At 45.3% G+C, this 20496-nt stretch overlaps 2 protein-coding genes across 3 annotated transcripts in view; one reads left to right on the top strand and one right to left on the bottom strand.

Annotated features, from left to right (window-relative positions):
* Dock2 (dedicator of cytokinesis 2) overlaps positions 1 to 20496 on the bottom strand; it is a 409472-nt gene that overhangs the window by 87673 nt on the left and 301303 nt on the right. The gene's annotated exons all lie outside the window — the stretch shown is intronic.
* Insyn2b (inhibitory synaptic factor family member 2B) overlaps positions 666 to 20496 on the top strand; it is a 112612-nt gene continuing 92781 nt past the window's right edge. Inside the window, exon 1 of one of the 2 annotated variants that reach the window (XM_076937044.1) lies at positions 666 to 1275. The gene's annotated coding sequence lies outside the window, so the exon portion shown is untranslated. Of the gene's footprint in view, positions 1295 to 20496 lie in introns of both variants that reach the window. The other variant, XM_034506658.2, reaches the window with a different exon arrangement.

Raw genomic sequence — 20496 nt, 5'->3', positions numbered from 1 at the left:
GGCCCAGCATAGACGGGTTTTTTTTGGAAGGTTGCTTGGATAGTGGTGAGATGCAGGGAGTGTCCGAGGACCTGCACTGCTGAAGATAGGCTTGGAAGTTTCACGTTTGAAAGATAAAGGTGTGTGATACATGAGTTTGTGTGTGTGTGTGTGTGTGTGTGTGTGTATCTGTCTGTCTGTCTGTCTGTCTGTCTCTGTGTTTATGTGTATGTGTGCGTATCACAGACTGTGGCCTTTGTTTAAAAATTATCATGTTGTTAAAAATATTGAGTATGCATGCACATACGTAATCTGTATGTGAGCCAGCCTGTAGGTCTGCTCTAGTGATGGACACTGCTAACGACCCCTAGGAAGGACCTTCTGCATTCCTTGGTAGGTCTCTTGTGCCACACACTCTCGTTTGCCAAAGTAGCTCACATAGGTACAGGCTCTCATTTGTTTCCTGGGGCTTTTCAATTAGAAAGTTAGGGGTGCCAATGCCATCCCAGTCAGCAGGGCCCGCTATAGAACAGAATAAGGGGAAGATGTAGGGTCCTCACTTAAAAGTATTATTGATAATTTTGGAACAGCTGAGTGGCCTTTTAAAAGAAGAAACTCTATGACTAAGCAGGTCACCTGCACAAAAGCTGGTTACCACTAACCCCACACCGTGTTTAGGGAACATGGATATCTGGCCAAAAGCACCAAGCTTAGACTTTCAGGAGCTCTAGCCACTTTGCATGTAGGAATCTAAAGCCTTGGGGGTTCCACCTGCTTGTTATTTCCTGGCTAGACCTCCAGGGGGAGGTAGCAGTGAGTTTGTGGAATTACTGAACTCTTTCAAACCAGGCTGAAACAGCTGCATCCTGGCTAACTTAACAAGGTCCCACTGAAATCAAGAGATGTATTTTATACCTCTGGCTAGGCTAAATGTAGGGAAGGAAGATTCTAGAGTTTGAAGGGATAAAGGTAGGTGTGTGTGTGTGTGTGTGTGTGTGTGTGTGTGTACGTGTGTGTACCTGTGCTTCCTCAGCTCCCTCCTGTCTCTGTCTCTTCTCTCTCTTCCTTAAAGAATTCATCCAGTGGCCACTAGGGGGCTTTTCTTTTCACACAGTAGCTGCTGTGCAGTTTGTTCGGCTTTTTATTTATTCCTACGTGAGCAGACCCACTACACTTCTTGCATATAAACAGTGAAAATTACAATATAAAGGGCTTATTTTTCCTTCGTTTGGAGTTATCTTGCTTCTGGTCAAAGGCTGGCTCGTTGTACAAGAAAGGGGGCGGCATCCTCTGCAGGTAATTCCACTGCTTGGAGGTAAGAGATATGGGAAGGTTTGATTTTTTTTTTTTTTTTTTTTTTTTTTTTTTTTTTTTTTGGTCTTTTCTTTTTCTAGTCGATGATCTTGTAGGGGAAAAAATGCTGTTCTCTCTCGGACAACAGTTTACTTTAAATCTTTGGCTTAAATGACTGCTGAGACTGTGAGCTTGTGTGGGTGTGCGTGGTGAAAATCCACCATTGTCAGAACTGCAGGCTGCCCCAAATGCCTCGATCCGCAAGGCTTGTTAATTCCCAGTGGCTTGATTTGAATTGGAAGAGGAGGAATGGAAAGAGTGAACCTCGGAGGAGCTCAAGTTGCTTGAGATGACCTCAAACAGGCTGCGTTCCTTCCCTTAGGGTTTGTTTACGGAAACTTCTATGTCTTTCTTTCTTTCTTTCTTTCTTTAAATAATGAAAAAAAAGAGGGGATTTTTTTTATCCTTCATTAGAGAGCTTGACCATTTTATGAAATTAACCATTATTGTTTTATTAGGAGTCAGCCAGTGTGTTAAGAGTTCACAGATCAATCAAAATCACTTTTACCAGCTTGTTAGTTTCTTTGTCCTGATCAGCGCATAGAAAAGCCCAGTTGGGTGCCTTTCACTAGGATTTGCATGCACTGTCATGGAAGTTTAGACAAGTCACTTGCATTTGCCTGTTAATCAAAAATTGACTGCTTTATCTCAGAACCGGAAGCGTCCTGATTTTCTACCGTGGTGCCTAGCTCACTTTGGTATCGATCCTTAGGTGATCACACAGATGTGACTAACAGATAGACACCCTGAAGTGGAGCGAGCCACAGGCAGTAGGTTCATTAAAGGCTCTTCTCTGTCATTTGAATTGAATGGTCATTCACGCTTTCTCATGCAATGAGAAGGAATAATGGAATCATGTTGTGCTTCCCTTGAAAGGCTAGTCCTTTTCAAGATTGTCTTCAAAATGGCAATTGTGTCTTGGCCCTCTCCTGTTTTCACAAGTTTGAGGCTAGACTTTCATACCTGCCATGTCTAAAATGCTTAGAGAAATTGGGGGTGGGGGATGGGGGTAGAGGTGACAATCAGACTATTTTCCCTGGCAACCAACACAGCCCTAAGGTCAACAGCTGCTCAAACTTTATATCATTAAAAGTTCAAACTCCCATCCCCTCCAACGACCTAGAAAAGCCTTAGTATTGCATGGGGTTCTTGGGGAGTTGGGGGATCCCCTGTAATCTGAGCCAATTAGAACTCTCTTCTTTTTATTCCTGGCAGAAATTCTATAATCGACATATATTTACTACCAAGGCATGAGGCAGCCACTCATCCATACCAAAGCAGCACGCCAGGTGCCTGGATAGGAAATTGCTTCTTAAAGCAGAGGACCAGTGGGACTTGCATATTAAATTCCCAGAGAGAAATTGAATCTGAGACTCTGGCGCAAACCAGGCAGAGTCACCTCGCTCTAATCGGGTGGTTTAAAATGTGGCTAATGAATCACAGCATGAGGAGACACAGTTTGAAACTAGGTCAAACGTGTAAAAATAAGTGCAATCGTCGCAGGCTCTTGGCTGATGAGGGGCTACTTAGCGCTAGAGCGGAGGGGCATATTTGCCGCATAGGACTCTCTTTAGTTATCCAAGACAATCAATTCTTTTAATTAATCCAGTTCATCACTACACTCAGAGGTCTTGCACATCTGGGAGAGAACTGAAGCGTTGGGGAAAACCAGTCAGGGTCTCTTTACTATGTGCTGGCAAGAAAATAAGAGAGAAAACTGATAGTGGGTGAGCAACATAGCAGATGACTTCAGTTCTGGTAGGAACTCTCCCCAAATCATTACCCTGCCCCTTTTGTATTTATAAGCCATGTCCATATCATATTATTATTGGAAATACTAATAGTTTTGCATACAACATTCAATTTAACCATTCTTATTTAGCAACCTATAATGCAAACATAACAAATGCAGGTAGGTACATACACACACACACACACACACACACACACACACACACACACAGAGTCAGGACTCTTGTAGTGCTGGAGTAAACCGGGGCAAAGAAGGCAAAGAAATTATTTGCTCTGCTTTGGAGAACAAAATTGAGGAGGGGGCTTTGTCTGCTGGGAGGCACCCCTTAATCACTTGAGATTGGTGGGAGAGGTAAGAACACAGAGGGAAGGAAACAGTCAACTCCAGGAGCTTGCTACCTAAATGCCAACATTACTATGAGATAGCAGCTGGTGACGCGTTGCTATGGTAACTTCAGATAATGCGCACGACCAAAATAAAATACAATATAGAAAGCACTAAGGAGAGGAGATGAAGGAAAGTTTGCGTGCGGAGGGAGGAGGCTCACGGGGAGATGAAAAGTTCTGAGGACGGGCTATACTTTGGAGACAGAGTGGCCGAATGCTGCTCCCGGGCTGTTCCTCCGCTCACCCCCATGTCTGCTATGTGCTTATGTAACTGATTTTATTCTTGGATTAAACTAGTGCTGCCTGTATGGTGGATCCAGGACTGATTGGAGGTGGGAGGCTGTGGTGTCAGGAAAAGCAAGGGCTCTGAAATCCATTCATCTCAGAGCTTCGTCAGGCCTCTGGGAGTTGTAATTTGGAAAAGTCTTTAGGGAAGCTGAGGTGTCAAGTGTGTTCTCTTATAACAATGCCAAGTCTGGCTACAGTGCTAGGCATCAGCGGGGTACAGCAGGGTGGCTAAGGCTGTGCTCCCAGGAGCTCATATCTAATGCTTGCTGGATACAGAGCCATAAGGGGGTGGGTGTGGAGGGGGGGTCCTAAAGCCAGGTAGCCAAGGTTCCAATCCTAGCCACGTGTCTGTGACCTTGAGCAGGATCTTGTGTGGCTTGCTTGCTTAATGTGTCAAAGAAGATAATAAAAGAAAAAAAAACTCTTTATTTTATATGGAGAATAAAAGATTGAATTAATTTATATAGAAAGCCTTGAACGTATAGAGCCTTCAGTAAGTACTAGCTATTATTATTACTATACTTATTTTTTATTATTATTATTGTCATGCTACTGGCTATGGTCCAGAAAACTGCGTAGATTAACCAAGTAAAATTCCCAGCACAGAGGAAATGGTAACTGTCTACCAGTGACTGTCTGTGAACCAATTCAACTGTTCCCCATTGCAGCTTGGCCACAGTGCCTTTATGGCCTTCAACTCTGAGCAGCCTTTGGTTATCGTGTCTCAAGTTCAGCTGCTCACTGAGTGTGTACCTCTGGGAGCAAAGCATTCTGGGGGATTTCTTTGACTCGAAGACAGTCTCTGGAAGGTAGGAAAAGTGACTTTGGTGTTCAAATTGTTCAAAAGCATGTGCTACCCACTACTTTTATGGAAAATGTAAATCCCTCAGCTGTCTGGCCTTGGGAGGTGCCTGCCTGTGTGTCCTGATGCTCCTTAGCTACCCAGGGGTCCTGCCGTGTGGTAGGTGAAGCCGGTTCCATCCCTTCTTGGAGAAATGAACACACATCAAGGAGGTTTGTGTGATCTGTTCCCTGTCAAAAACAGAACACCATGAGCAAGCCGAGTGGTGCTGCCTGGATGCTGTGCCTCTGTGTGCATCCTAACATGGCTCAGCTGTGCATGGTTGCTCCAAAAGAGCTAGTACCATGCACCTCTGCCAGACATTGTGGGCATCAATGACAGCTCAAATATTTGGATAAACCACGGCTAGACTTGCAGGCAGTGTGTCCTTAGGGAACAGTCCTCACTGAAGGACCAGTGAGGCGGCCTGAGAAGGCTGCTTAGGAGCAAGGCCAGAAGAGCCTGTATTCCTCACACACTTTTCGCTTACAACAAACACCTCTGATCATAGCTGGAGTTTGGGCCTGTCTGTGAGATCACTTTAAATCTTCCAAGGAGAACAGTAGGGTGTTTTGTGGCAAGGAAAAGTAGGGGGATGGTAGATTCTATTATTAATTTCATTCATTCATTCATTCATTCATTCATTCGCTCATGCCTTCTTCATCATCTCCCTGAGACTTCTCAGCTTATACAAGGAGCTAAGCCCTGTGCCCATTTTTTAGATGAAAAACATGAGAGGCACAAAGCCAAATAGTTTGACTAGTCAGACATTTAGTTTGTGGTGTTGAAGAAAATAAAAGCAGGGCCTTTTAGGTTCCCAAGACTGTATTTTCGAGGACAGTATTTTTATACCACACCTTCTGTATAGCCTCTACTCAGCAGAGAACCCTGTCACTTTATTTGCTGCTGTATTGGTAGGCTCTAGAATTGAACCTGAATATTGCATAAGTTTGATAAATATTAATAAAGATTGTATTTATTACTGCATTCTCTATCTCTAAAAGAATGTTATGGGGACCCTTCTCCATAAACTGAAATTTTAATTGGGTATTATACCTTTGATTTAGCAGAGGCCAGAAACCTAAGTATTTTTGTTCTATTTCTGATATTCTGTCAAGTTCCAGTGAAGTAACCCTTTTACACATTTCTTGATTCAATAAGTAATTCTTGAACATCTACTGTGGGAGCACCCATAGTATGAGCACCTACTGTGTGCTGGGCATGGTTCTAGGTGCTGGGGCTATAGTTGTGATGATTATCAAAGGCATTCTTTAGACACTTTCCAGATGAGTGGGGCTAGAAACAGATAACAAGCTAGCACATAAAAACAATTGCAGACAGCAGTTTGCGCTACTAAGGAAATAGGAGAAGGCAATGGACGAGGACAGAATGTAAGGTACTTGTTTTGAACTGAGTAGACAGTAGTGGATTCTGGGAGCTAACATCTGAGTGATGAGAATGGCTATGTAAGTACCTGGAAGGGCATCATGGGCCAAGTGAGGGACAGAATCAAAGACATTGAGGGGTAGGCTGAGAACATCAGAGATGGAGCAGAAGCCAGTATGGCCAGAAGCTATGACCGAGGGAGGGTAAAGTACAAGGTGAGATCAGGAAGACAGGCAGGAGCCAACTCCCAAGGGCACATGGGGCTCAGGGCCTGGAGTCTGGGTTTTCTTCTTAGTGCAATGGATGCTCTCAGTCTAAGTTTAAAGAAGCTTGCTATCTGCCACAAGATCCACTCTGTAAAGAAGTGTCCATGTCTTACATGCCAGCCTATCTCCAAGAAGCCACACTAGTGCTATTTCCAGGGTCATGGGGTTGGTAGAACATGTAAATGATGCCTTAAGTGCTGGCCCTTCTGGTTCCTGGTGGTGCTGTCACTCCTTAGTATGTGTTTCTTGCTAAATGATTATTTTGTAGCACGGTCTGGCCCTCCTGGGGGAGCACACATGGAGTCCACTTTGACATCAATTTCAGTTTTCTTCAGACTTGGTATGCTCAGTTCCCTGCTGTTCGGTGCTGAGCAAACAGAATCTACTCCTGGCTGCTCCCAGTCCCCAATTAAAACCATCTGACTCTGGGGACCTACCTGAGAGGCCAATGCTGGGAAAGGGACTATTATTCAATGGGATATTTTTTCCCAATAATATCCCAATCTGATTGGGAAAAGAACAACTTCAGAAATAAAGCATTCTTCTCACTGTCCACAGCAGTGATGGGCTTTCCAAGCTTCATGCTACACTTCCTAAGAAAATCTGTATTGGAAGGTTCTCAATAATAGGGTATATCCCTCAGCTCATACTCACCCATCCCACTCCAAATGAAACCAGAAACACTAACAGGGCTTGGAGTTTGAGGTGCATATCCTAAGAAGTATTCTACCTGCTCCTGCAAACGTGTGCGTCTAGGTTAAATGATTGGAAGAAACTTCCTCTGTAGAAAAAGGGATTACGAAAGGTTATGAAATCTGAGACAGACAGGGAGCTGTGGACTAAAAGACAATAATAACAACTGCCATGTAACAGACAGTATGCCAGACAACCGTGCTAAGTTCTGTATTTCTGCATCTGTGCAGACCATTCACAGAGTCACAGCAAGGAAAGAGAAGAGTTAGAAGGAAGACAAACCATTGTCAGACACTTATATGTCAGGTACAGCAGAGGAATATGTCAATGGTCACAACAGCCATTTGTGTGTTTACTATAGATCAACTGTTGAAAATGCTTTTCCTCTTTTACCCACCGTAGTGGTTCGTATTGGCTGTTAGCATGACACAACGGGAAAGAGGGAGCCTCCGTTGAAGAACTGCCTCCATCCACCGGCCTATGGGCACATCTTTGGTAGTATTTTCATGATTGGTAATTAATGTAGGAGGACCCAGTTTATAAAGGGTTGTGCCATCCCTGGGAGACGAGTCTGGGCTTTATAAGAGAGATAACTGAACTTGAGCCTAGAAGCAAGCCAGTAACATGTTTCTCCATGGTAGCCATTTCATCTGTGGTCTCCGGGTTCCTGCCTGGGTTTCCCATGATGCATTACAAGCTGTAGTGTAAATAAGCCCTTTTATCCCCGAGTTGGTGTGACAGTGCTCTGTCACAGCTATAGAAAAGCATACTAGGACATCACCGTCTAGTAGATGTTGATAATACTGTTTGAACATTACAGATGAGGAAATCAAGGGCCAGAACTTTTTTAGACCAGAAATACCTTTGTTCTCTTTTCTTAAGGAAAAAAAAACACTTGAAATCATAGGTTATTGTAATTAAACTTAAGCAATGCCTCGAAACTCAATGAAGCAAAAACAATGGTGTATTTAATCTTAGCGCTACTGTCAGACAACTCCTGAATGTTAGAAAACATCATTCAAGGTATGTTCAGTGCTCCCACAGGAACGGAAGGAGGGAGAAAGGGAGAGACAAATACCCTCATGCACTTATGTAAGGTTGCATGGGTGAAGATATAGGCAGACCAACCATAACAGAAAACACAGACAACCTGACTGCTCTGTAACAATGCTACACCACTTTAAGACTCTCATGACTGTAAGTCCCAAGGAGACACCTCTCCATTACCTGTACTGCTTTGGGTTCTTCCTGTAGGGAGAGATTCCCTGTTTAACATCAATGCCACAAATTAGAAAACATCTGTTGTCCCAAACCAATAGCATTGCTGGGGCAAGTGTCCTGGGCCAGAGGCCCGGCTTTCTTTGATGTGTTCTGGAACTTTGGACAAGATGCTTTACCTCTTTAAAACTTTTGTTTTCTCTTTGTGAATGTGGTTATGGATGGCAGCTCTAGGACTGAGGGGAGAATGGTCAGAAGCTTCAGAGAAAAGATCTTCTAAAAAGATTCCTACCATTCCTCTCCGAATGTGCAGCCTCAGTTCCTTCCTGGTAGCCCAGGAACCGCATGTTGACCTGTCCCAGTTTGCTTCCAGTTGCTGCTAGCAGGTGATTTAAACCTCCCCATGGATCTGCACTGAGGATGGAGGTTTACATGGTGTCTCCCTGCAAAGCCCCATGATTAAAGGGACAGACAGGCAGGCAGATAGATATGTTCATAGGCAGCTGGGTCAGGCCAGGCCAGAGTTTTTCTGTGGAGAAGACTACATTGTAGACAAAAGAGTTCCCTCAGTTACCCCACCCCCAGCCCTGCCATGCTTCCTGAGGACTGTAGAAGCCTAAAGACCATCTCTTGCATCTTACTTTAAACTTCAAGCTTTCACTTCTTAGGCAATGCCTCTTTCTACAGTAGCATTGCAAGCGAGAAATGGGGTTGCTCCTGGTGCCTCCTGGGCAAAAGCTAGTGCTGATTAAACTCCCTGCAATAGAGGACATAGAACAAAGCAAAGAGTGATCCAGCCCAAGATGTCACTAACACCACAGTTAAGAGTCCATGGTCTATGCAGGCAAAGGCCCGTGCATCCTGATGCGGTAAAGCAAGTGTGCAATGTGTGCTATAGGTAATGTTTGCTCTGGGCTTTTTTAAGTGGTGACAGAGTGGGTTAGACATATTCAAAGGAACTTTCAAAGAGAATGTAGATTTGAGGGATGACGAGGTTGAGAGAGATTCAACTAAGGATCAGAAATGACATCTTAGATATATAACAGAAAATACTTTTCGTCTTGTAATTTGATTAATTTAATTGATTGGTAGCGACTGCCTAGAGAATTGTGTCGGGAGTGATTTTAAGGCCAAGTCTTAGCTCAGCAGGAAAGACTGTGGTGATCGATTAGTGATGTCTGCCAGAGGCTGGTGAAGGGAGTTGATAGTACAAACCCTGAGAAATCGCTGTCCCACTTTTAGACAGAATGGAACAGAATGAGGACAGAGGCAGAGGTAGGAATGAGCAAGGGGTTTTGGTACCGCAGAAGTTCACAGGGGGAGATCATGAAAGATGTGGCAGGCTCTGAGCGACAAAACTCAATCTGTAGGTAATGGGATGACATGCTGGCACCTGCCGACTGTTGCCTCCAGGCCAGCTCTGCTGACAAGGTAAAGAAAGCCACTCAAAGTCTTTGCTCCTCGTTTCTATAGAGGGAATGCTATTTCATCTGTTAACAGTGGCAGGATCATGAGGCTCATCCCAGTGATGAAAACACCCCAATGAAGCTGAACTGGGGGTTGGGGGAGGGGGGGTGACTGAAAGGCTGAGTCCAAGGGTTAGCAGTAATGAGTGCCTGTAAAACCCTTTTGGATGCAACGTGCCTGCACACGTCCAGGCTCAGGCAGGAGGGGACTGGAGGGGGATAAATGTTCATTCCTGAGCCTGCCATGCTGGCTGACCCTGGCATGGACACAGTTCTGCCAACCAAACCAAACCTTTCTGTTGGGCTGTACCTCCTCACTGGCAGACTCTGTTCCTGACACCGGCCTCGCCGCTCTGGGAATGATTCTTAATCCACTCATTCACTGCTTTGCAAGTTTTCGATGATGTCATGCTAACGCACCTCCTTTTCGGGCTCTTCTCCTCTCTCCCCTTTTCAGTCTTGTTTGTCCCACTTCCACGTCTTTCAGCAAGGCAGTAGAGCCCTGTGATCTCTCTTCTTTATAGTCAGTGTTAGTTTAGCCATCTGCAGACTCCTACTCCTGTCGCCATTAATAAAGGTGACACTGCAGCTTGGCACGGATGCAAAATACCCCCTGTCCTGCCCCACCCTCTGCCTTGGAGCAGAAGGTCCAGACCTGTGTTGGTAGCTTCCTTCCTGATCCCAGTGCCCATTGCTGTGCTCCAGGCCACACTCAATTAAAGAAAAGGCAAGTGACACACGATGAAAAATGCCATTGAGAGAGCTGGCCTGGTAGTGCCCAGATATCAGATGAACATTACTAAAGCAGGCTATCTACTAATTCCATCTAGAAAAGAAAAAGGGAAAAAGATGTCAGAGTCGTCTAGGCTGATTGGTTCTGTAAATCCCCTGCTGACTCTCTTGCCCCAGCAGGCTTCGAAAAATCCCGGTCGGAAGTCTAATCGAAGTTAAAACTTGGAGTTAGAGAGGTAAGGGGGTGGGTGTTTCTGGACACTGTCCTGAAAACATCTCTGTAACACAGTTAGAGGTGACAGAGGCCAGAAAGGCTAGGTTCTTTCTCAAGCATCACACAGCCTTTGAAATCGGCATAGCTGAGATTCCAAGCCAATTGTGTGAGCACACAGTTACACTGACTATGTGCCCCTCCCCCTCCAAGCAACAGTTCCCTGACCCACAAACTCCCACAAATAAAATGACTTCCGGTACCCCAAGTCTGATATCAGTCACGAGAGTGTTTTGTTACCAAGTGAAGTTAACCACAATTAAGACTCATATTAGAAATATGTCTTACTTCCCTTCCTCACTACATAGATTTTCCAGGCGTAGGGAAGAGCATGCCACCGTTGAATACTAATTTCACCTTTGAAAAACTAAATAGGTGTCCCTGCCACCACTGTGCCTCCTGCTTGATCGATTACGCCCCGGGCTCAGCATCTGAATCTGATGTGGAGAACATCAAATTAAAAACCAAATAGATGACCACTAACTTCCGTCTACAAAATGGCAGTCATCTTAAAGTACATCTGAGAGGCATGGGGCAGGGGCAGACGGGTAGGCCACAGCCCACAGCCCACAGAAAGGTTTCGTTTGGCTGACCCCACTTTCTAAAGACATTTGACCGTAAGGCCAGCATGTGCAGACCAGAAGAGATTGTATACGATCCTCATGTTTCTGTTTCCCCTTGGCCTCATTAGGGTTGATAATATTGGGCTACGTTCCCACAGCCCTGTGAGTTCTATCCTGTAGAGGTGTAAGGGCATCATAGCCTTCCAGGTGGTTAAATCTTCTAGTCAGAGGGCTCAACCCATCAAAGAAGGCATGAAACTGTCGGGTTTCCATGCCGCAAGCCCTATGTTCCAGAAAGCCCACTCAGTCCTGGTCACACCAGGACAACCGGTCACCTCACCCAGTTACCTCACATTGCCTGCCTAACTCCCATGGGCATTGCACATGGGATTCCCCCTCCTTGATTTTCTCCTGCTTACACAGCCCATGTCCTACAGTGTCATTCAAAATTGCCCTCCATCTTTATCTTGCTTCACTTGTCTGCACTGTCTCCTGTAGACTTCTCTTCCCTCCCTCTCTCCATGCTCTAACAACAAGAACAGCGATTCATTTTAAAGATCAACACAGGGATTTCCTCCTCCAGGAAGCCTTCATGGACTTCACCTGACTCTTTGGTTCCCACCCGGAGAGTCCTATGCTGAGAGTTTCTCTTCTCTTTATTGATGTATCTATCACCTAGTAACTTAACATTGACTATGGGGCACAGATAGAGCTAAGATCTGGGGCTCTCCAATTTTTCCTACCCCTTTCCAAAAAAAAAATTTTTTTTTAATGCTGGCTGTACACCTTTGTAAACTGCTGTAGCCCTGTGATGAGGCTTCCTACACAACTGACGTAATGCTATAATTAACAGGACACATGCTTACTGCTCTGAATCGAGTCATAAATTATGCTCCTGCCTAGTGGGGTTAGAGGTTTCAATTGGGAATTTTAAAGGCCTTCCGACTTCAGAGCGTGATCTGCTGCATACTAACACTTCAAGTCTGGCAGCACATGGCGATAGGACCTTCCCTGTCATTCTGAGCCTGACTGAGTGCCTTCTGAGGACCCCTAGTTTTCCCAGGAGCCCATGGGCCTCAGCAGAAGGATATGGGGTGTTGTATATACAAGGATGATGATGCTCACTGATTCTCATGCTCACTTTCTTCACAGGAGCCATGTAGGATATCAGCATCAGCTTATCGGAACAAGGAACTAATAGGGAGTAGGGACCCAGTGGCTTGAGTCTAGTCCAAACGTTGTCATCAAGCTGAGAAAACTTAGACAAGTGTCTACTCCTCTACAGGCTTCAGTTCTCCATAAAGTCATTGACTGCTTTGGAACTCCAAATCCCAAATGTCTGTAACTAGTGCCTGACGTGTGGAAACGGGACATTTCCCTCCTATCTTTGGCTCATTCCCTGGTTGACTTTGGGCTCTGAGGCCATGGTTTCCAAGAAGGATTTCACAACAGAACACTATGCCATTCTTCTCAGCAGACGCTGGAATGTTGTGACGCTTAGCTTTAGCTGTCAATTTGACATAACTTAGAATGAAGGGGCAAGAGAGTCTCAAGGAGGTTTTTGTGTCTATTAGGTTGGCCTGAGGGCATGTATGTGGGGGATTTTTCTTGATTAATAAATGTGCAGACATCCAGCCCTCTGTGGGCTGCACCATTCCCTAAGCAGGAAGTCCTGAGCTTCATGAGACTAGATAAATCAATATCACAGCAACAGAAATGAATCCAAGGCACAGGTCTAATATTCCCTGAGTGGCTAATGGGTAAGATGCTTACCTTTAGGGCAGTGAGTTCACCAAGCAAGAATGAGCCAGGCAGACTGGATATGTTGGCTAGCTGGCTATGAGATCTTAGGCATGCATTCCTGCCCAACTCATTTCCTCATTCCCTGAGCATCTTTGAACAATAAGCAAGGCAGTGCAGGCAGGTTCCAGCTTCTTCTACTCTAGTCAACAGCTATGTGTGAATACAGTAGAACAGAGTAGGTGAATGAGCCATCCACCACCAGTGGCATTGCCTGGAAGCTTATGAGAAAAGCAGACTCTTCAGTGCTATCCCAGACCTCGGGATCAGAATCTCATTATATGACCTGCAGGTGGGTACTTGGCCCCTTGATATTTGCATAACACTGCTGAAGCACACAGTAGGTATTCCACAAAATGGAGTGAGCATTTTTCCTTAATTATTTTCTTTTATTTGGTAACCCTTAATACTTTTATACTGTGTGCAGGGCCAGAGGCATGGGCCTCTCCCACAGGATAAGCACACAGTAGACTTCAGTAGACCTACGGAGACTGACTGAATCGGTAGAGAGGGGAATCAGACCTGGCTCATTCTCTTAAAGAACTAGTGGTCCAGGAAGAAATGAAGACAGAAGCCCTAATATCTAAAGCAGAGTGAGACTGCTGGCAGGTGGGACTCCCACCCATCTGGGCTTTTGCTGTGAACCGAACATGTTCCGAGCAGTGGTTAAGCATCCTTCTTAAAGACAATCTTTACCGCCACCATGGAAAGTAGATGCCAGCACATAAGCCTTTAATAAACAAGGACATGTTGGCTCAGTAAGGTAAGGCAGCTCGTCTCAAGCTGCTCTCAGGTAGTCCGTATGCTGACAAAACTTACAGAGCAGACCTACCAAGATCTTTCTGAACCAGGAAGAGGAAGCACTAGGTATGATTCTGACTTGACTTTGACCACTGGCCTCTCAAGGGCAGCGCTGTCTCTCTGTGCTCGTGGGAGATGTGGCAAGAGGCCCCACAAGCGAGAGGCTGGGTTGCTGTTCCCAGCAGAAGTGCTCATCACAAGGCTGCCTGCTTCGTGGGCCACTTGTCTGATACAGTTCACTGCATCTGGCTGCCCCTGCCCAGGACTCTCTCCTGCACTTGGACATTTTACTTGCAAATATCTCCAGCAGACGATGCTAGGCTTCACAATGACAAGCCCAGGCCACAGACAGAGGGGCTATATGAATTTGAGAGTAGAAGAGCCGCTTTCCAAAAAGGTGTGTGATGTAGACAAGCCGGGGAATCCTGATCTAGGACTCCTAAGCTACAAGATAAGAAGCAACTGTGCACAGGACAGGCCCAAGGACACCAGAAATGACGGTGTTATGTCATTCCCCTGGGTCTTCCTCACCAGATGGATGAGGATGAAAAATCTGTATGGCAATCATGTTCCAGTCAATATAATTTCACCACTCGACATGAGGTGGTGGATGGCAGAGCACCTGAAGGAAATAGCTCCTTGTGTTTCCATCTTGCTGGGTTTTCGCTTCCCTTCACTGCCCTCAGTCCTCCATTTCTACAGAGGTTGGCCATTTGTTCCCTTCCCCAGCAATAGTTTCTCTGATGTGTTCCCCATCTTCACAGCAGCAGGAGCTATCGGGGTGCCTATTTAGAACACAGCTTCTCAGCTCCCACCTTGCACTTACTGAATCTGAGCCTGAAATCAGGGATTAATGAGACTAATAATAGCAGTGGTGTCTCTGATGGATGATTGGGTTTGAGACTGGTGCCTAAGGGATCTCCTGGGCAAGCATTTCCAGTGAGCAGAACTGGAAAGAAAGGGAAGAAAGATGAGCCAATGTGGCTGATTCAGGGCAGAAAGCACTAGGTATCCATGCCTATAATCTCAGCATTCAAAAGGCTGAAGCAGGAGGATGCCTGACAGATTGAGGCCAGCCTGGGCTATAGTGTGAGACCCTGTCTTAAACAAACAAACAAACAAACAAAAAACAAAGAAGGCAAAAGAGACCAACACAATTTGAAGAAGGGGTGGGAAGTGAGACTGTGAACAGCAAAGTCCTACTAGGTGCCTGTCTTACCAAGGGCTCATGTCACTGGCTCTGTACACAGTATGGAAGTATTAAGAGTTAATGAATAAAAGCAGAAGGTTGAAGAGAATGTTCTCAAAGACTACATTTTATTGAATACCTACTATGTGCTTCAGCAGTGTTGTTCAAACCTCAAGGGGCTTAACACCTACCTGTGGGTCATATAATGAGATTTTGATTCCTGAGGTCTGGGCTGGTACCTCAGAGGTTGCATTTTTTATGAGCTTCTAGGCAATTGCTGCTGCTTCAATTGTGGCCATACAGCCACAATTGAAGAAGAAGGAATTAAAATCTTCCTGTGCTACCTCAGTGTTTACAGATGCTTAAGTAATGAAGAAACAGCAGTTCACAGAATTCTCTATGTCAGCTTGCCTTTGACACACCTTAGAAAGGAGTGTCCCTACCACAGTGTCCCTTGACCCCAGCTCTCTCTAATCATATCTGCTCTTGAGGACAACAACAATATCAACATGAAGGCTGTCTGTGAACACTGTTTGGAACAAAGTCCCCAGGGACTTTTGTAGGTTTTAATGTGGGGAGGGCCAGGTGAAAGTCTGAGATGGGTTTCCTGTCAATGTCAGTTAAGTCAGACCAGGGTGACTGTGGGTTATATTTAATGTGATTTAAAGAAAAACAGATTTGTCATCCTCTGTCTCACCAATGCAGGAGGCAAATTCATACCCACTACACCTAGGCCATTTTTAAGAGGCCGTGGTTGGGGGCTGGGGACACAAAGAGTCTCTACAGCTCCACTTCTGTGTTCATTGGGTTTAGGGAACAGGGATATTGCTGTCTCCAGAGCAACCATGTCTAATGATCTTTTCAGCTTCTGCGTGGGGTAGGGCAGGTCCCCTGAAGACCTCTATGTACCCACATTTTGGTCAGTTCTCAACCCCATGGATGCAGGCAAACTGGAGCTTAGAATTTAGTACCCCTGCACCCGACTCACACCTGGGAGGACAGTCCTGTCAAGCTCATGCGTGCTCAGACAGAGGAATTTTATTTCTTCAGTCTGGCCCTCTGTCTACTTTCACTTTTTTCCACCCCAACAAAAAGTGCTTTGCTTGGTTCTCCATGCCTCTCTCTCCTCTGTCTCTCTGTCTCTGTGTCTGCCTCTGTCTCTCTCTGTCTCTGTGTCTGTGTCTCTCTGTGTCTCTGTGTCTGCCTCTGTCTCTCTCTGTCTTTGTGTCTGTCTGTGTCTCTCTCTCTGTGTGTCTCTGTGTCTGCTTCTGTTTATCTCTGTGTCTCTGCCTCTATTTCTCTCTGTGGCTTGGTCTCTGTCTCTCTCTGTCTCTGTGTCTACCACTCTCTCTCTGTCTCTTTGTCTCTGTTTGTCTCTGTGTCTGCCTGTCTCTGTCTGTCCCTCTGTCTGTTTCTCTGTCTGTCTCTGTCTCTCTCTATCTCTATGTCTGTCTGTGTCTCTCTCTGTGTGTCTGTGTATCTGCCTCTGTCTTTCTCTGTCTCTGTGTCTGTCGGTGTCTCTCTCTGTGTGTCTGTGTGTCTGTCGGTGTCTCTCTGTGTGTGTCTCTGTGTCTGCTTCTGTTTATCTCTGTGTCTCTGCCTCTATTTCTCTCTGTGGCTTGGTCTCTGTCTCTCTCTGTCTCTGTGTCTGCCACTCTCTCTGTGTCTCTTTGTCTCTGTCTGTCTCTGTGTCTGCCTGTCTCTGTCTGTTTCTCTGTCTCTGTGTCTGCTGTCTCTGTCTGTTTCTCTGTCTCTGTGTCTGCTGTCTCTGTCTGTCCTTCTGTCTGTTTCTCTGTCTCTGTCTCTCTCTTTCTCTCCCTCCCTCTCCTCTCATTCCTACCTTTGATCACAGTCTTTGTCATATACTATCTCAACATTGCAAGTAGTTGGTATTTAGTTCCTGGAGGTTGGGAATCACATTTTACCTGTATCTTCATCCCACTCCCACACAGGGCCTGATACAGATTAGGCTTTCCGTAGATATTTTCAGGATTCATCATGTGTACAACCTCCTACTTGACAAATCCCGGAGCGTAGCTCACAGGCATCTCAGACTGCACGTGCTTACTTAGAATCCTTGACTCCAGCCTCCTACATGATTCTCTTTTATAGCACGCCAAATGGCAGCCTAGCCTCCATTCCCTTAGCCACCTGGACGGGAGGCTTCAGGCACCTTTGACATGTTCTGTCATCCATCTTGCGGCTGACTTCTTGCCAATTCTGCCTCTAAAATATGGCCAGACTCCATTTCTGCCCCCCGCCAACCCGTGTAGATCAATGTGTTTCTCATTTACAATAGCTATAGCTCCAATCTTGATCCTGCTTCTCCAAGAAGCAATCAGAACTGAACTTACATACCCCTAAGCCTTATACCCCTGCCTCATCCACTATAAAACCTCCTGTCCTTACCCGGCTTGTATCTGCCACTGCTGCACCCAGGCACACCAAAACAATTATTCTAATGTGTCTGTTTTGGGTTCTTCCTACTCAACCTTACAGTTTTCCATGTCAGCACTTCCCCCCAATCCTCAACCAGGTACTTATTTATGCACTGGATTATTAAGTGCTGGTCCTTTTCCTAGGTGGAGCTCCTAAAGGGCTGAATATTTGAGTGTCTGGTCCATCACTGCCTTCACAGCAGCCAGGACATGCCAGGGATGTAAGAGATACATATTAAATACCTTCTGAACAAAACATGTGCTTACATTCTAAACATGATGCTCAGAAGCCATGCTTACTCTCGAGGTATTGTTAGAGCTGATTGGCTAACAAAGGTGAGCCATTCTCCTGATGTGAGGCAAGAGTAGGCAATTCAATTTAATTCTTCTCAGTGTGGTACCAGTCGCTTCAATTACATCCAATTCATCTTAATTTAATTCCAAAAGCCTTCACAGACACCAAAGCTCTGACAGCCTTTATTCTAGAAGTAGAAACGTCACCTATGAAGGCAGTCTATTCTTTGCCCTTAGAAGATGTCTCCTGTATTCACTCACATCTTCTGGCCAAGGTCAAGTGTAGAACATGCTTAATACAGCCCGTACTTATGAGCCTGCAAATAGGTAACTTGGTCGACCTAATCTGACTCTCAAGGCACCACTCACTGATGGTTGTGTTTCTCAAGGTAGCCGCAAAGGTTCAACACAGTGCACTACCAGCAACGGTGACAAAGGGCATGAGGGTCAAGCATTCAGAGTCTCGTGTCTGCCCTTCCATTAGTGGTCAGGATAAAAATTAAGTGACTGAAGTCTTTTATCCCACCTTTCAAATCTGTTAAAAGGCTTCGTGAGTTTTTTTTTTTTTTTTTAATTAATTGCCCATTGTTTTGCACTTCATCTTACAGATATGAGGTTAAGAGCACTCTTTTCTCCCAGGATACGAAGTGACTGACAGCTGAAAACACGTGGCATATTACCAATGACCTGAAGTGGTTGTATTTACTACCAGAAGCAGAATTAGGGAATTCAGGCATCACAGTCAAGCAGACATAAATAGCAGAGGGGCTGGCTGGCTGAGTTCTCTGGCAACCAAGGCATAAGAGGAAAAAAAAAAAAAAGGAAGGAAAAAAAGAAAATAGCTTAAACAGTTTTAATTTTCTGGCGTGGAAAGCATACACAGTTCCTTTGGCGGCCACATCACTTTCTCTGCTGCATGTGTAACCCAGCAGGAATTTATCATGAGTTCTCAGGAAAGCTCTTGGACCTTGCCTTAATCAGTTTCACACAACAATGAATGCCGCTCTGTCTGATGCCTGCCCCATCCACCCTCAATAAAGGCAAGTCTTCAAGGAGAGGCAATGTGCCTTCTGAAGAGACAGCTTCATCCTGGGCTTAGTTTAACTAATTTACTCTTCTCTGGGTTACAGTAACAGCCACTGAGACACTTGTTAGGAGACTAGGCCATCTACACAGCTTCTGCTTCTTCCTCTCCTGGACAAATCTCTTTTGGATTCTACCTGGGCTCCATGATCTTTGTTCTGAAGTTTTGTATCATTCTAGAAGATTCTAGATCTTTATAGATCATTCATGATGTCTTGTATCTGACCTTAAACTGAGTCAGTAGCCCGGGCTGGCCTTGAACCTGCATCCTTCTGCTTTAGCCTTCTAAGAGCTGGAATTAAAATCCTGTGGTAAAAGGTCCAGGCTCTGTAATAACTCTTAAGATGTGAGGCATAACCAAGGTGACCTGTTGATAAAATATTGGCACAAGAACTCGTGAGACCCCAGAACTGCAGGGGCTTTCTATGGTTTCCATCCTAATACCTATCCCCTAATATCCCAATTAAAAATGCAATGACTCCTGTTCAAAGGACTCTAGACTGAGGGGGGGGGGTCAGAGAAGGGGGGAGGGAGAGGGAGAAGGAGAGATAGAACTCTACCTTCCCTTGGTGCTCTGTTTGATACAGACATTGGAAGGTTTTCTTATGTTGGGCCATAAATTTGTCATGACTTGAAATCATTGCACTACTTCTGTTTCTGCAGGGTGACATAAATGCCCCAAAATTGCGTGGGGGAAATGTGTGCTTTCAAAACACAATTTCTACTTGCCAGAATATTCTGAAACAATACTAAATTTTTATTTATTGTTTCTGTCCAGCCCTGGCTTCACAGTCGGGGATCTGTGAGTGAGAACTTGGAATTCTAGGAAGCCAGGTCCTTCCTTATCAAGCCTGCCCCAGCTGCTAATGACACCCGCCACAGAGCCTGCCGGATGCCGCCACCGCCTTAAATAGTTGTAGCACAGCAGTCGGGCAAGAGGTGAGGGTCCTTTCCCCCAGTCAATTATAAGGGTGACTGGACAGCTGATGGAAGGCACCTCTGCTGCCTGCATGACTCCTCTACCGCTGGCCATTTCTGCCGGTCTGTCTTTTCTCCTGGCCTTACTTACCAGTCTTTGACAGAGCCCTGTGACTAACAGTGCATATTAAAATGGGACATTGTTCTCATAAAAATCAATATTTAAACCACATGCTACTAATTCATACTAAAGGTAGAAAAAAAAAAAAAAGTCCCAAATGCCACCATTTTCTTTCTATTTTAATCCTAAGGGGAAGGGCTGTTGCAGTGAAGACAAGAGCCCTGCCTGTGAGGGAAAGCTGTAATTTGAATATATGCACAGGTTCTCAGGGGTGAACCATCAGCAACCCTGTTTATTCCAACCATGGGTTTCCCAACTTGGTGCATGCCCCTTTCTTGTTTTGCCTACCTCTGGGGCTTTTCACTGCCATAGAAACCTAAGCTTAGTATGGAGAAGGGAAAAGGGCAAGCTCTAAAGGCTGGGGTGGGGGTGATTGGAGAGGCTTCTGCTGTAATCTGAAGTTTCTAGATTCTCCCTGTGCTTCAATCCCTTAGACCTCACTTCCTCTCCATCACCAGGGCAGAAGATTCTATTGAGTAACATCTGGCTTCTGGCTTCTGTGGGCATATGGTTGTAGTTATCACAGGAGCATACGGATCTGTTGGGTTCATGTAGGCAGCACGCCCATGGTACCTTTTAAAGGGCCTGCTGTATTTG

The sequence above is a fragment of the Arvicanthis niloticus genome, chromosome 6, assembly GCF_011762505.2.
Source record: "Arvicanthis niloticus isolate mArvNil1 chromosome 6, mArvNil1.pat.X, whole genome shotgun sequence".
NCBI lineage: Eukaryota > Metazoa > Chordata > Mammalia > Rodentia > Muridae > Arvicanthis > Arvicanthis niloticus.
The sequence above is the reverse complement of the archived record's forward strand: the minus strand, read 5'-3'. Positions and strand labels throughout refer to the sequence as shown.